This window comes from Uloborus diversus, chromosome 3, assembly GCF_026930045.1.
Source record: "Uloborus diversus isolate 005 chromosome 3, Udiv.v.3.1, whole genome shotgun sequence".
Classification (NCBI taxonomy): domain Eukaryota; kingdom Metazoa; phylum Arthropoda; class Arachnida; order Araneae; family Uloboridae; genus Uloborus; species Uloborus diversus.
In genome coordinates this window covers 112,965,410-112,977,946 of record NC_072733.1, presented here as the reverse complement: position 1 = coordinate 112,977,946, position 12,537 = coordinate 112,965,410, and positions in this window count along the sequence as shown.

Genomic DNA, 12,537 nt, shown 5'->3' with positions numbered 1-12,537 from the left:
AAATGAATAAAACAATAAATATCTACAGACTTTATTTGGTATCAAAGAGTTGTCACAAATATATTTAAAGTTAAAGACGAGTAATTATTTGAATAATCATAGTTAATGATCATTTGTGAGAAATAACCGCACCGAAAGTAAAGTGTAGATGTACTTATGAATTATTTACATGAACAGCCAAAAATATTCTGGGATATTAAAGTTACGGAAAAACAAAATCGTTTCTCAAACGTTCAAAATTTCAATCAAAATAACAATAAAATAAAATGCGCATAAAATTTTTCGACAGTTAAAAATTTAAAGAAATTCCTAACACTATCGAATAACCGCTAACAGGAAATGATTCAAACACTTGAACGAAAAAGCAAAAGAAAAAGATAGACGGAGAGAGATTTCTTTTTTATTTTTTGCGCTCGCTACACAAAGCACAAGAATCATTTTTATTTAGGCTCTCACTTGTTGATTATTGCAAATATCATTGCGGTTACTATTTCGGTGATTAAATGTTGCTTATCGAGTACTCAAGAAAATAATGATAGATACATTTAGTAGCGTTTTGAATGATGGAATTTTCGCGACAGTAACGGTAGCCTGAAAATAAACAACTAACGGTACTACGGTATCGTAACGGACTAACGGTTAACTAAAAACCATTAAACGTACTTTTAACTATGTTTGAAAGCCCTAAAAGCTACAAAATGATCAAAAGCTGTACTTACTTGTTATTTTAAAGAATTATCCTACAAAAGTTGAGATTTAATCCAATAGTGTACTTCATTCAATGTGAAAGACGTAGAAGCCACGCGTAGTGCAACCTATCATTCGTCCGCCATATTGAAGTGGTTGAATGGTGAATGTATGCCGGAAGCGCATGCGCCAGCAAGTCATTTAGCGATTGCTTGCTATTTTGGCACTCCTGTCTACGACTGTCTGCTACTTTCGCACCTCTGCTTTACTTCCTGGCCAGTATGGCACCCTTGGTCACCATGCTTTCACCTTAGGGGGAATATATTCACTCGTCTGGAACCTCTGGTTATAACAGTGTAGGTATTTGTTGTGTTTTCTTGACAATGCAGGTAAGAATTAATAAAGATTGAACCCAAAACCCCTCCCTTTATGAGATCCTGGACACGGGCCTGCTTTCATCGGTCACCGTTCGTTCTATTGGTTGTTGAAGTGTCAATCACTTCACTAATGAACACTGCTTTCGTTTAAAGAAAAAGCCCATTTTCAAGCGAGACCGTTTTTCTTTCCCACTGAAGAGCAGCCTTTTAAACGTTTCAAGTGGTGCCGTGTGTTATGAATGGAATTCATATTTTTCCTCTTAATTTTGGAGTTAAAGTTAGATTTCTTCGGAACATGAAGTCGGAGAGGAATGAGTTGCGCTTCCTCTAGTGAGATAAATAAGTGACAAAAGTTTTCTCATTAGGGTTTTTTTGTTTTTCATTTTTTTCTTAAATAAAAAATTTCTGTTGAGTATTTTTCTTAAACCTTTTATTTAGCAGTATCAATGGTTTGTTTAATTTGAACTATGAATGGTGTTGATACCTCAATTGGTTAATTTTTACTTGAGTAAATAAGTATTGAATTCGCGAAAAAAATTTCACTCAAAAATCGGCTTTAATTTCTATTTTGCTCACCCCCACCCCCGAATGAACGTAGAGTTTTTTTTTTCGACCCGACCACACATTCATATATAGATACCTAGGAACGTATAGACGCTCGAAATATCCATTTTGACGATTTCCGAGTTAATTACAACGAGTTTTCACTTGGCGTGCGTATGTATCTCGTATAACTCAAAAATGGTATGTCGAAGAAAGTTGAAATTTGGTAAGTAGACTCCAAGTGGGGTCTAGTTGTGCACCTCCCCTTTGGTGGCATTCGGATGTTTCAAAAGGGGTCTTTTACACCTTTTTTTTGGGGGGGGAGGAATCATTGTTAATTTCGATAGTCATGTGGTGTTATAATTTGGCGGACACTTGGCTACCAAAAGCCTGGCGATATATCGCTGTTTTGTCACCAACTTGGCTACAAATTTGGCGACTTTTTTTTAAATCTGATTTCAATTTGGACACTATTGGCGATATTTAGAGAGTTAAAACCATTGAATCACATTACAATTGCCAATAATGGGGAAATAAATCTGTATAAAACTTTTTTTTAAATTTGGTTCGCAACAAACTAGTGCAGCAAGTATTCAGTGTTTCCTTGCTTATTCCAAGGCAATATTATCATTAAATTGGCGTAAAAGAAAGTCATATGATGCATAAATCAGCTCGTTTATTGTTGCATTAAGGTGCTTTCTTAACTCACATTCACTTTTCAGGGTGCACGAGAGGCCATGTCAGCTTTGTCAGAAACTAGGGGTGCGGTCCTTGCTTGGAAGGGTAGTTGTAGAAGTGTAAGTTTTGAAAACTTTGTAGAGAGTGGGATCCGGAGACCAAACTAACAGGGGGTTCACATTGACCTTCGACAGCGTTGTTAATTTTCCCTTTTACTATAATTAAAAATTAAATAACTGTTTGAAGAGTGCAGATAATTTCTTGAAATTTCAAACTTTTAACCATCACACCGAACTATGAAAGATTATGTATTTTTTAGTCAGCATTTCAGTTTCTCCGTAATTAAGTCCCTATTTTCGATACTGTTTTTGCCTTGTTTGTGCCCGGATTTCTGCTAAAACCGTGAATGACACTCGAAAATAAGAATAAGATTATTTACTCACCATAGTATAGTACTCAGAAAAACAGAAAATAACATGGGGTACTCTTTGTTTTAGTAGATCAACTGTTTCAAACTTGATTTTCAAAAAAAAAAAAAACGTTTCAGTGTCAATAACTTTGTGATACAGAAGTAGTTATAGTTCATGTGGTGTAGTTTAAAGTCCAGGTTAAAACCCATGGCTTCTTATCAGCTTTTTAAATTACACGGTCTCAAAGTTTATAGTTTGAAACAAAAATAATAGAACAAAGTTTTAGGTCAATTACTCTAAAAGGTCTCAGTCAATAACTTTAAGCAAGAACTGTAATTGTACTCTACATGGTTTAATTTTGGACTAATGTCAGAAACTCATGGGATCTATATAATCAGCTTTCTTAATTTAACGGTCTTAAAAATGATTTCAGTATAAAAAGCGTTTTTTTTTTTTTTTTTCACGAGTGTACATGCGTGATACACAATCTAATTACCTCAAACTCACAAAAATACTAGAACGTTTCAACAGTTAAATTTACTTTAAGCTCACAAAACTTCATGCTTCCAGTGTGATAAAATTTTCGCAACCTTAACCACAACATGGCAATTCGTCTCACAAAGCTGATCCGCCGTTTTAAAGCGCTATTTTTTGGAGACCCTAGATCCTCAGGATTCGGGTCTCGGAAGCTAAGCTGAAAATTTCCATAGGTTTGTTTCAAAGGCACACATCCCTATAAAATTCCATCCAATTCAAGAAAAGTGGCAGATGAATTGAAGGGCTCGGGGCAGAAATGTGACAAGTCACAAGGAGTGACTTTTCGATCAAAATTTTTGTTTCGCATTGCTAAAATCGAAATAAGCATGACAATGGATTATGTCAATTGGTGAAAAACATATGTGGTTTTAGTATTGCAGAATACAGAATGTATAATACCTTTGAAAAATTCCAGAAATATTTTTTGTAAGTTGGAAATTGGCCTATTGAAAAATTCATTCAGATGGCATCATCGTTCTTGCCCCGAGCCCTTCAATTGTACGTAATGTTACATTAAATAGTACTTTCACGTCAACTGACCTGCTTTTTCAAATTGTTCTCGCTCAATCACCTCCGAATTGGATGAAATTTTTTAAAGGTGTAGAGATGCCTTTGAAACTAACTTCAAATCGGTCACTCCCATTTGCTTTGTTTTCTGAAGAAAGTAAATTAACAACCGAGAAGATTTTTTTCAGTTATATGATCTATTTTTTAATGTAATTAACATTTGATTTTGAGCGTAAAATGAATTACCATTTTCGTATTTGTACTTAGCGAAATGATTTTTTCTTTATCCTTTCTCCACAGATCATCTGAGTTGAAAGCCTGCAAGAATTGCAAGTTTGTGAAGTACTGCAATACGAAGTGTCAAGTAAGTCAATAATAATACGTAATGTAATTTCAACTATATCCGATCGAGAGTACAGTAGAATCCCGATAATTCAGATTAATTGGGATTCGACTCAATCTGGAACATTGAAAATCCGGATCATCCTACGGGTTTGCTAGTGTAAAAGTGGCAACGATTGTTCACTTTTTCCAGAGCGCGCTGTCGGCGAGCAGCTCCCGACAATCGCAGCAGATCAATGTAAATAATGCTAAGTTTCTCATTTTTTTAGAGGCAGCTATTAAAGCGAAAAAAGAAACAAACTACTGGAAGTTGGTTGTAATAAGGGGACAATATAGTGGACGATGTACGGCTTTCGTGCACAGGAAGTTGGCGCTGTCTTTTGATGGAAAAATTTATTTTATTTTTCATCACCAACTTGCCGAATTCGTCTGCTGTTAATATTGCGCTGTGCGATGCTTTATTTATTACGAGTTGGAATTTTTCTATTCCTGTAAATAATTGACAAAATGAGAATGTAGTACAATTATTTACGTAAATACATTTTTTTAAATTAGTTGTAAATTTCGCGACATGTTTCAAGAACTAATTAAAGCGAAATAATTTTTTGCTTTCACGACCTTTAACAGATAAAAATAAATGTTAATGTTCTATTTACTTAAATTCAAGCTGATATTAATTATAAAAATTTTATTCATGTATTTACTCACTGCTTAGACATAATTATTATCATTGCTTTTTATTATTATTAAATTTTTTTCTACAACCAAATCGAAAAAAAATCGGAAAACCTTTTCCATTTAAAAAATACATGTACAATAAGAGTAAATTTTAATTTTTGAAAGCTTGAATAATTTCAACAGAAAATCCCACAAATATATCAAAAAAGCGTTCCAAGGTATAATCTTTTAATGAATAAGGTTTCTCGATTTTTTTTCCATTTGGTTGTCAAAATAAATGCAATAATAATAAAAAAAATAATAATAACAATTATGTCTAAGCAGTGAGTAAATACATGAATAAAATTATTATAATCAATATCAGCTTGAAGTTAAGTAAATATAACATTAACATTTATTTTTATCTGTTAAAGGTCGTGAAAGTAAAAGTTATTTCGCTTTAATTAGTTCTCGAAACATGTCACGAAATTTACAACTAATTAAAAAAAAAGTATTTACGTAATTCTACTATATTCTGATTTCGTCGATTATTTATAGGAATAGAAACATTCCAACTCGTAAAAAAAAAGAACATCGCACAGCGCAATATTAATAGCAGACGAATTCGGCAAGTTGGTGATGAAAAATAAAATTAATTTTTCCATCAAAATACTGTGCAAACTTCCTGTAGACGAAAGCCGTACATCGTCCACTATATTAGCCCCTTATTACAACTAATTTCCAGTAGTACTTTTTTTTTTTTTTTGCTTTAATAGCTGCCTCTAAAAAAATGAGAAACTTAGCATCTTTTAAATTGATCTGCTGCGATTGTCGGGAGCGATTCGCTGACAGCGCCCTCTAAAAAAGTGACCAATCGTTGCTAAGATTTATCTCCTCCCTTCACGTTCGGATAAATCTGCAACGGTCTACCACTGACGTCACAGCTACGTTGCCTTCTGATGTCATCGGAGTGGGTGGAGCTACGTTTTCTTCAGCCGGTCTGAAATAAGCGGATTTAAGTTGTTTTATTCTCGCTATTTTTTTACTCATTCTTTTCCTCCTTTTTTCTGATGCTTTTGTAATTTTAATGATACGGCAATGATATGACACCTATTATTTCCACAGGAAATAAGAGATGTGCACATGGGTGCCGGCAAGGGGGAGGAGTGCAAGGGGGATTTCTTACACCTCAAGGCTTTTGGAAAAAAAATCAAAAATCAATTTTTAAGTCTTTTTTTTATATTAGTTTTTTTACTAGTTATTTATAAGTAATTTAAACATAAATCACTAGGTTTTCTTTTATATTTAGGTGTTTATATTATTTTTAGGAACATTCTTCTTCCTTGACTTATAAAAACTAAATTGGATTAGTTAAACATATTGAAAGATAACAAAATATCTTAAAGGACTGCAAAATACATCACGATTAGATTTATTCCATCGCTTATGTTTACCTGAATTGGCAAGAAGGTGTCCCCCCCCCCCCTCGTCGACTTTAAAAAATAAAATTGCAATAATTTAAAAAGAAAAACTTTTTAATACTTTAAAAATATTTTTAAGTATGTTTTTAATGATTATTAATACTAAATAAGAAAGAAAGTAAAAATAACTGCATTTTAAGCAAAAGGGCAAAAAACAGCAGAAATACTGTGATCAGAAAAATGTTAACTTTTGAACTGAATAATTGAATAGAATTAAATGAATAAATAATTATTCATAGTTTTTTAAAAAATGGAAAATCAATAAATAAATAAATAAAAATTAATTTTAATTTTGACTATGTCTTTCGCAATCACGAGTTTGTGTGTGTATGTAGGCGTGTGCGTGTAAGTCTATCTGCAGGCATGTAGATGTGTGCAGGCGTGTATATGTAGATGTGTGAGTGTGTATGCAGGCGGGGGGGGGGGTGTGTAGGCATCTGCGTGTGTGTAGGATATGAGTGCAACCTGGAGACGGTGCCCGCTGGAGTAGCAGTATGGGGAGGGGGTGGCCAAGGTGGAGTCCCTCCAAAAATCCACCAGTGGTGGAAAAAATAAAATCAAAGGACGGACGGACGCCCAAAACAGACAAGTGAGAACAATAAGCAATTCGCCATTGCTGAATTAAAAAAAATGCAAAATAAAAAAGTTTATATAATATAAATATGTTTTCACAATCGCGGTTGTTTATTGTTTTTGCTTGACAATAGATGATTTCCTTTGATTTCATTTTTCTATGCTTATGATGCAAACTTCTCTGCACGTTCCTTCATGAGCGTGTCCATCTTCTTCATTGGTGGCACCTATGTCCTCGGGCCTCCGCGAACATGTCCCTCCTCCTTAGGTGGTGGCACGTCCATGTCCTCTGGCCACGGGCCTCCGCTAGCATGTTCCTTCCATTGGATGGTAGCGTCCGTGCACCTCGAAATCGAATTATTTATTAACTACCTTTTCGACTTCACACATCCTTTTTAAGCGAAAACAGTATCCAGCACGCAACATCCAACACATAACATCCAGTATCCAGCCCCAGGCATTCCATTTGAATTTTGACGTCAAGAATTCAAATTACAGCGTTGCGGTAAAATCCATTGGTAGGAAAAAAGAAGCCCATTGAGTAGGGTCCCCAGGTAAATGATACAGCGACCTTTTTGCATGTTCTTAACACGTGGCCTTATTCGCCTGATCGGTAGAGCGTTGGATTCGCAACTGCAGCGTCGCGGGTTCGATGCAGCTGGTCGGAGATCCTCCGTGTATGCTAATGGTGACAGGTTCACGTCACGTTTAATCAGTCGTGATCACGAAGACTTCCATTTTCCATTCCAAAGTTTCCATTCCAAATCGATATCTCCGAGGGTGCTGGATCAGGGATTGCCCGGCTCCTGGTCTGGATCAAAAAACTTAACTGTTTTCAGGGTCCCATCTGACCAATGAAATCATGTGTAAGAGGTAGGTACGGGAACATGGACGCCCATATGCATAATTTTAAGGGGGGGGGGGGGCTCAGATATTTTCTTCGTGGTTTAGCAGGATATTTTCCCCATAGAAACCGATTTCAGTGCAGATTAGACTTATGGAAGTGTGACATTTTTAATGAGTTATTCATTGATGGCTAGAGAAGAAATGTTTTTACACTTTTGCAAAGAATAAAGTACTAAAAGCAAGGAGGTTTCAATATCTAGGAGGGGGGGGGAGGCTTGAGCCCCCACTTGCCCCCTATATTGGCGCTCTTGACGGGGGACCCTGGAGTGTAGGCTAGTGTTATTTAACATGTTGACTACGGAGGTATTGCTATTTCTGCTACTTTAATCTGCTATTAACCTATTACCAAGTATTTGCTAGAGAAAAAAAGTTACTTTCATTTCATTCCCCCCTCCCTCGAAAGTTTAAACTTTTTCAATTCGATCCTATATTTACAAGTTTATTCATTTAAAAAACGTATTGCTAGCTTTATATTTTTGAAATAAAAATCAACAAAACTTATGGACTAACATTTGGCACTGGGGTGCTAAAATCAGGCGTTCCAGTCAGCCGAACGCGGAGCCCCAGTGCTCAGTTTCCAAGCACGCTTGGTACTCGTCTTATCGAACCACTGAAGAAATGAAAGGCCGAGTTGACCGTGCCCAACCTTAGCATAGAACCCGGGTCTGCAGCGTAGCGAAACGAGCAGGGGACTCTTATTCAAGTCATCCTAGTTTATTCCATGAAATAATACAGAAAAAACGAAACTTTGTCAAAAGCAGTCATTTAAAGAAGTTAGGATGTCTGAGCACAAATGCACTAAACTTCAGATATGTATATTTTTCGTTTTAATCCTTACCTCTGTTTCCTCTTATTCCTCATTACAAATAATTTGGATTTTGTATAACAATATTGCCCCCTTCCCTGCTCTTCCATTTTCATTGTTTTTTTGTCAGCCGTTTTATTTCACGGACTGTTAAAACCTATTGTTCCCCATAAACTTAGCTTTAAATTATCCCATTTAATTATTAAATTTTATTTAATAGCTAAAATAAAAATATAATGGTTGAGTAACTTGATAAACTTATTTCGACAATCGCCACCCCCTATTTTAAACTTTAATAATAATATTAACAAGAAATAACCAATGTTTTTTAATACAAAAAAAACATATTTTTACCGGATGTCTTTACATCCAAAAGTTCACAACTTTGAATTGAAAAAGGGGTTCCTGGAAACCCCGAAACACGTGTATTTAACAATCTATTTATTTGTGCTAATAAACGTTAGATATTTCCTGTTATTTCTCGGCTCACAGGAATTAAATTATTTCTTAACAAAAAAATTCGAACTTTTTTTCCCATTCTTCTTTTGTATACCGTTTTATTTTACAGAAACGTAAAACCTATTTTCCCCCATAAAATGTTTCCCTTAAACAGCTAAAATAAAACATATTTTCGTAAATAACTTCAAAAACTAATCTTGATACTTCCTCCCCCCTCCCGTTTTTCGAATAAAATAATCATATCTTTAGAACTCCAAATTTATAGCTTAAAAAAATATTTTAATTAAATATGAAGTAAAACCGTTATTGCTTTAAAAAATTAATTCCCTTTCTGTTTTATAACAATAACAAAAAGGAAATAAAGATAAAAAAGAGAAATAAATAAAAAAAAAATTGATCGAAAAGCGAAAAGAAAAAATCATCAAACGCGAAAATCAACTAGCAAAAGAGACGATGTGACGTCAGAAGGTTACGTAGCTCCACCCATTCTTGTGACGTCAGAGGTAGACCGTTGCAGATTTATCCAAACGTCTCCTTTCTAGCTATTAAAAAATGGACTTTACTTCACAGGGTGGAAACGATTCATTTAATTTTTTTTCGTCTGCGGGTAGTTTGATTTTGCGATTAAGGTGCTTCAAAAGTTTTACCTATAATTTTGCCATGAAACGAACGCTAATTATGTTATGAACATGATACGCCGAATATTTTGGGGATGCTGAACTTCTTGTTTCGTTGCCTGACTATTTACTTTGTTTGTAAAGTTTGATAAGACCTAAATTTATTTCTTTTTCCATTTTTTGAAACTTGCATAGTGTGACTTTTTAGGGTTTCTGCAATGCCTGTTAGCATCATTGAGAAGGAATACTAATGGTGGGAGCCATAGCAAATGTCTCAGTGAAATAAGCTTGGGACCCAATGTTTCCCAGGTCAGGTGACTTGTTTGGCTGGGAAGTTGTCGCGTTTTGGCACGCAATAACTCTTTCGGCATTAAATATTTTTCAGACGGCGCTTATTATAAAGTCGGGGCTACAAATCCTTTACCGTATAATAATAAATAAATAAAGGATACAAATACAGGTCTATCATTCAAACTCCCTCTCCCCACTTCTTTCCGGATTTTTAAATACAGTAAAACCTGTAAAGTTGACCACCTTTGTAAGTTGACCACCTGTCTATGTTGACCGCTTTTGTCTGGAACGGAATTAGTCCTATCTTATATAATGAAGGAAAACCTCTGTAACTTGACCACCTCTCTATCTTGACCACCTGTCTATCTTGACCACTAATGAACACCAAATTTGGTTTGGAGTATTGTAAAAAACCCTTTGTAAGTTGACCACTTGGTTTATTTTTTAAAATTTTATTTAGCAAATTATTTTTTTTATAGCTTTCCAAGAATATTTTTGATGTCAGACCAGCATTTTACCAACTAAATGAAACAGCAGCATAACTAAACCTCCTTTTGAGTTTGAGTAGATTATCATAGGGTATATGAGAAAAAAATAAAGCGAAAAATTTGTAATTTTTGATTAGCTATGAATTTTTAGGAACTATTAATATCAAATGAGTAACTTTTCATAAACAATAAGACTTTTTTTTTTTTGATCAATTTACTGAAATTTTAAATTTGCATGACATAATATATGTCATTTTGGGAAAATAATCTCTAAAAATATTTAAATAACATTTTAAATTATTGTTTCAAAGTAATGCTAAACAATGAAAGTGAGTTGAACAGAAAGAATAAGTATCAATTAGTCAAAAAATGAATACATGGTGCAAGAAATAACACAAAAAAAAAATCATTACCACCTTTATAAGTTGACCACCTGTCTAAGTTGACTATCAAAGTACTGCACCGCAAGTGGTCAACTTACACAGGTTTCACTGTATAATGTAATTGCATTTTTCATGTATTTTGATGTCTATTCCCTGAAATGACGGGATGTACAAATAGTTTAAAGTGTTCTGTTATTGACTGAAAATTTATGGATTCATATGTATTGTAATCAATGTTTTGAAATGATTTCATATGCAGGCATACTAGTATTTTAATTGAAGCATAAAAATAGCAAATCTTTATTCTTGCGCATCTGCTGTTCACAGGAGCTTGGCGAGAAAATACTCGCCAACAAAGTAAATGTACACAAAATGCTTAAGAGCCGTTAAAATAATTACTAGTTAAGTAAAAAGTGTTTTTATGGAACTAAAATGTTATTTGCATTCAAGATATACAATGTTTTATAACTTTTATAGGTAAAATAAGTACAAAAATTTAAAAATAATAGGCAACTGTGGAATATGTACTCGTTGAATGCATATAAAGGTTATTTTTTCTTTATTTAGTAGTAAAAAACATTCGTACATGCTAGGGAAAAGTTACTGGACCTCCTAGTGTGGCTTTTTCCTCACAGTTTACAATGCTAGAATACTGCACTATTAGTATAAATCTAATTTTTCCCTTCTACAGTTAAAGGTTGTTACAGGGACGTAGCCAAGGGGGGGGTCCATGGGGTCCGGACCCCCCCCCCCTTCCCGATAGGTCACTGTCCCCCCCGCACTTACATAAACAGAATTTTCCAAAAAAATAAATAAATAAATAAATTCTTTTGTCCTAAATATTTTCGTTAATCGACAACTTTCTCACGTTCAGTTTAGTACAGAACAACAGAACCTCTGGCAATGGTGGGGGGGGGGGGGGAGGAGCGACAGAAGTCTTCAACCCGTGGTACGCGTCGCAGACCTGCTCAAAGGAGACAATTAGTCCTCTGCCCCGTAAGAAAATCTCCAGCAGCTAGCCGAAAGTGCCCCTCCTCGCAAAGAAATCGCCGGCAGCTCGTAAACAAACATTTATTGTCAACGAAAGATTGATGAGAGTCATCAATGATGAAAATGTCGGAGACAGGAAATTTGTAGGAATTTTTTTGCAGGAAGGTTATACAAAGAGGAAAGCGACACTTGTGGGGTCAGCCGCCCTTGTAATATAGCGCCGTCTTTTTAGAAGGTGCCTAAGGCTCCTAGAGTCGTGGATAGCAGAAGTCGCACATTCACTCTTTCTATCGCTGCCATTGGTATAGGTCGGTTGCACGAATGTTTTCCTCCAAAGTTAAAGGGGAAAATTAGGAGCAATACCACAAACACATAAGAAAAAATTAGCCAACCGCCACTGGGTAAGTTGTATTGCAGTTTTTTTTTAATGTGTTTTTTTTTTTTTTTTTTTTGAGCAGTAGGAGCAATTTTATGCATTGTTTTCTCATTTATTTAAAATTTTGTTCAGACAAAAATAGCATCGAATATCATTTCATTTTTTAACCAATCAATTCGATTTATTTCACTTATAATTTTCATTCGCAACAATGATGAAATACTTATATCATTGTGTCCCAGAAGCTCGCAACTTTTAGCATTCATCTAACACTCTATACCTAGTTATTTTACTAACAATATGGAAATATAAAAATTTTAAATTTCTACATTTGGCGGTAGTCATCCGATTTCGATTCTTTAGGAGGTAATCTTTGCCCTATTTGTGATAATACGGCAGCACCAAAATTAGATATACTGTAAAAAGCTAA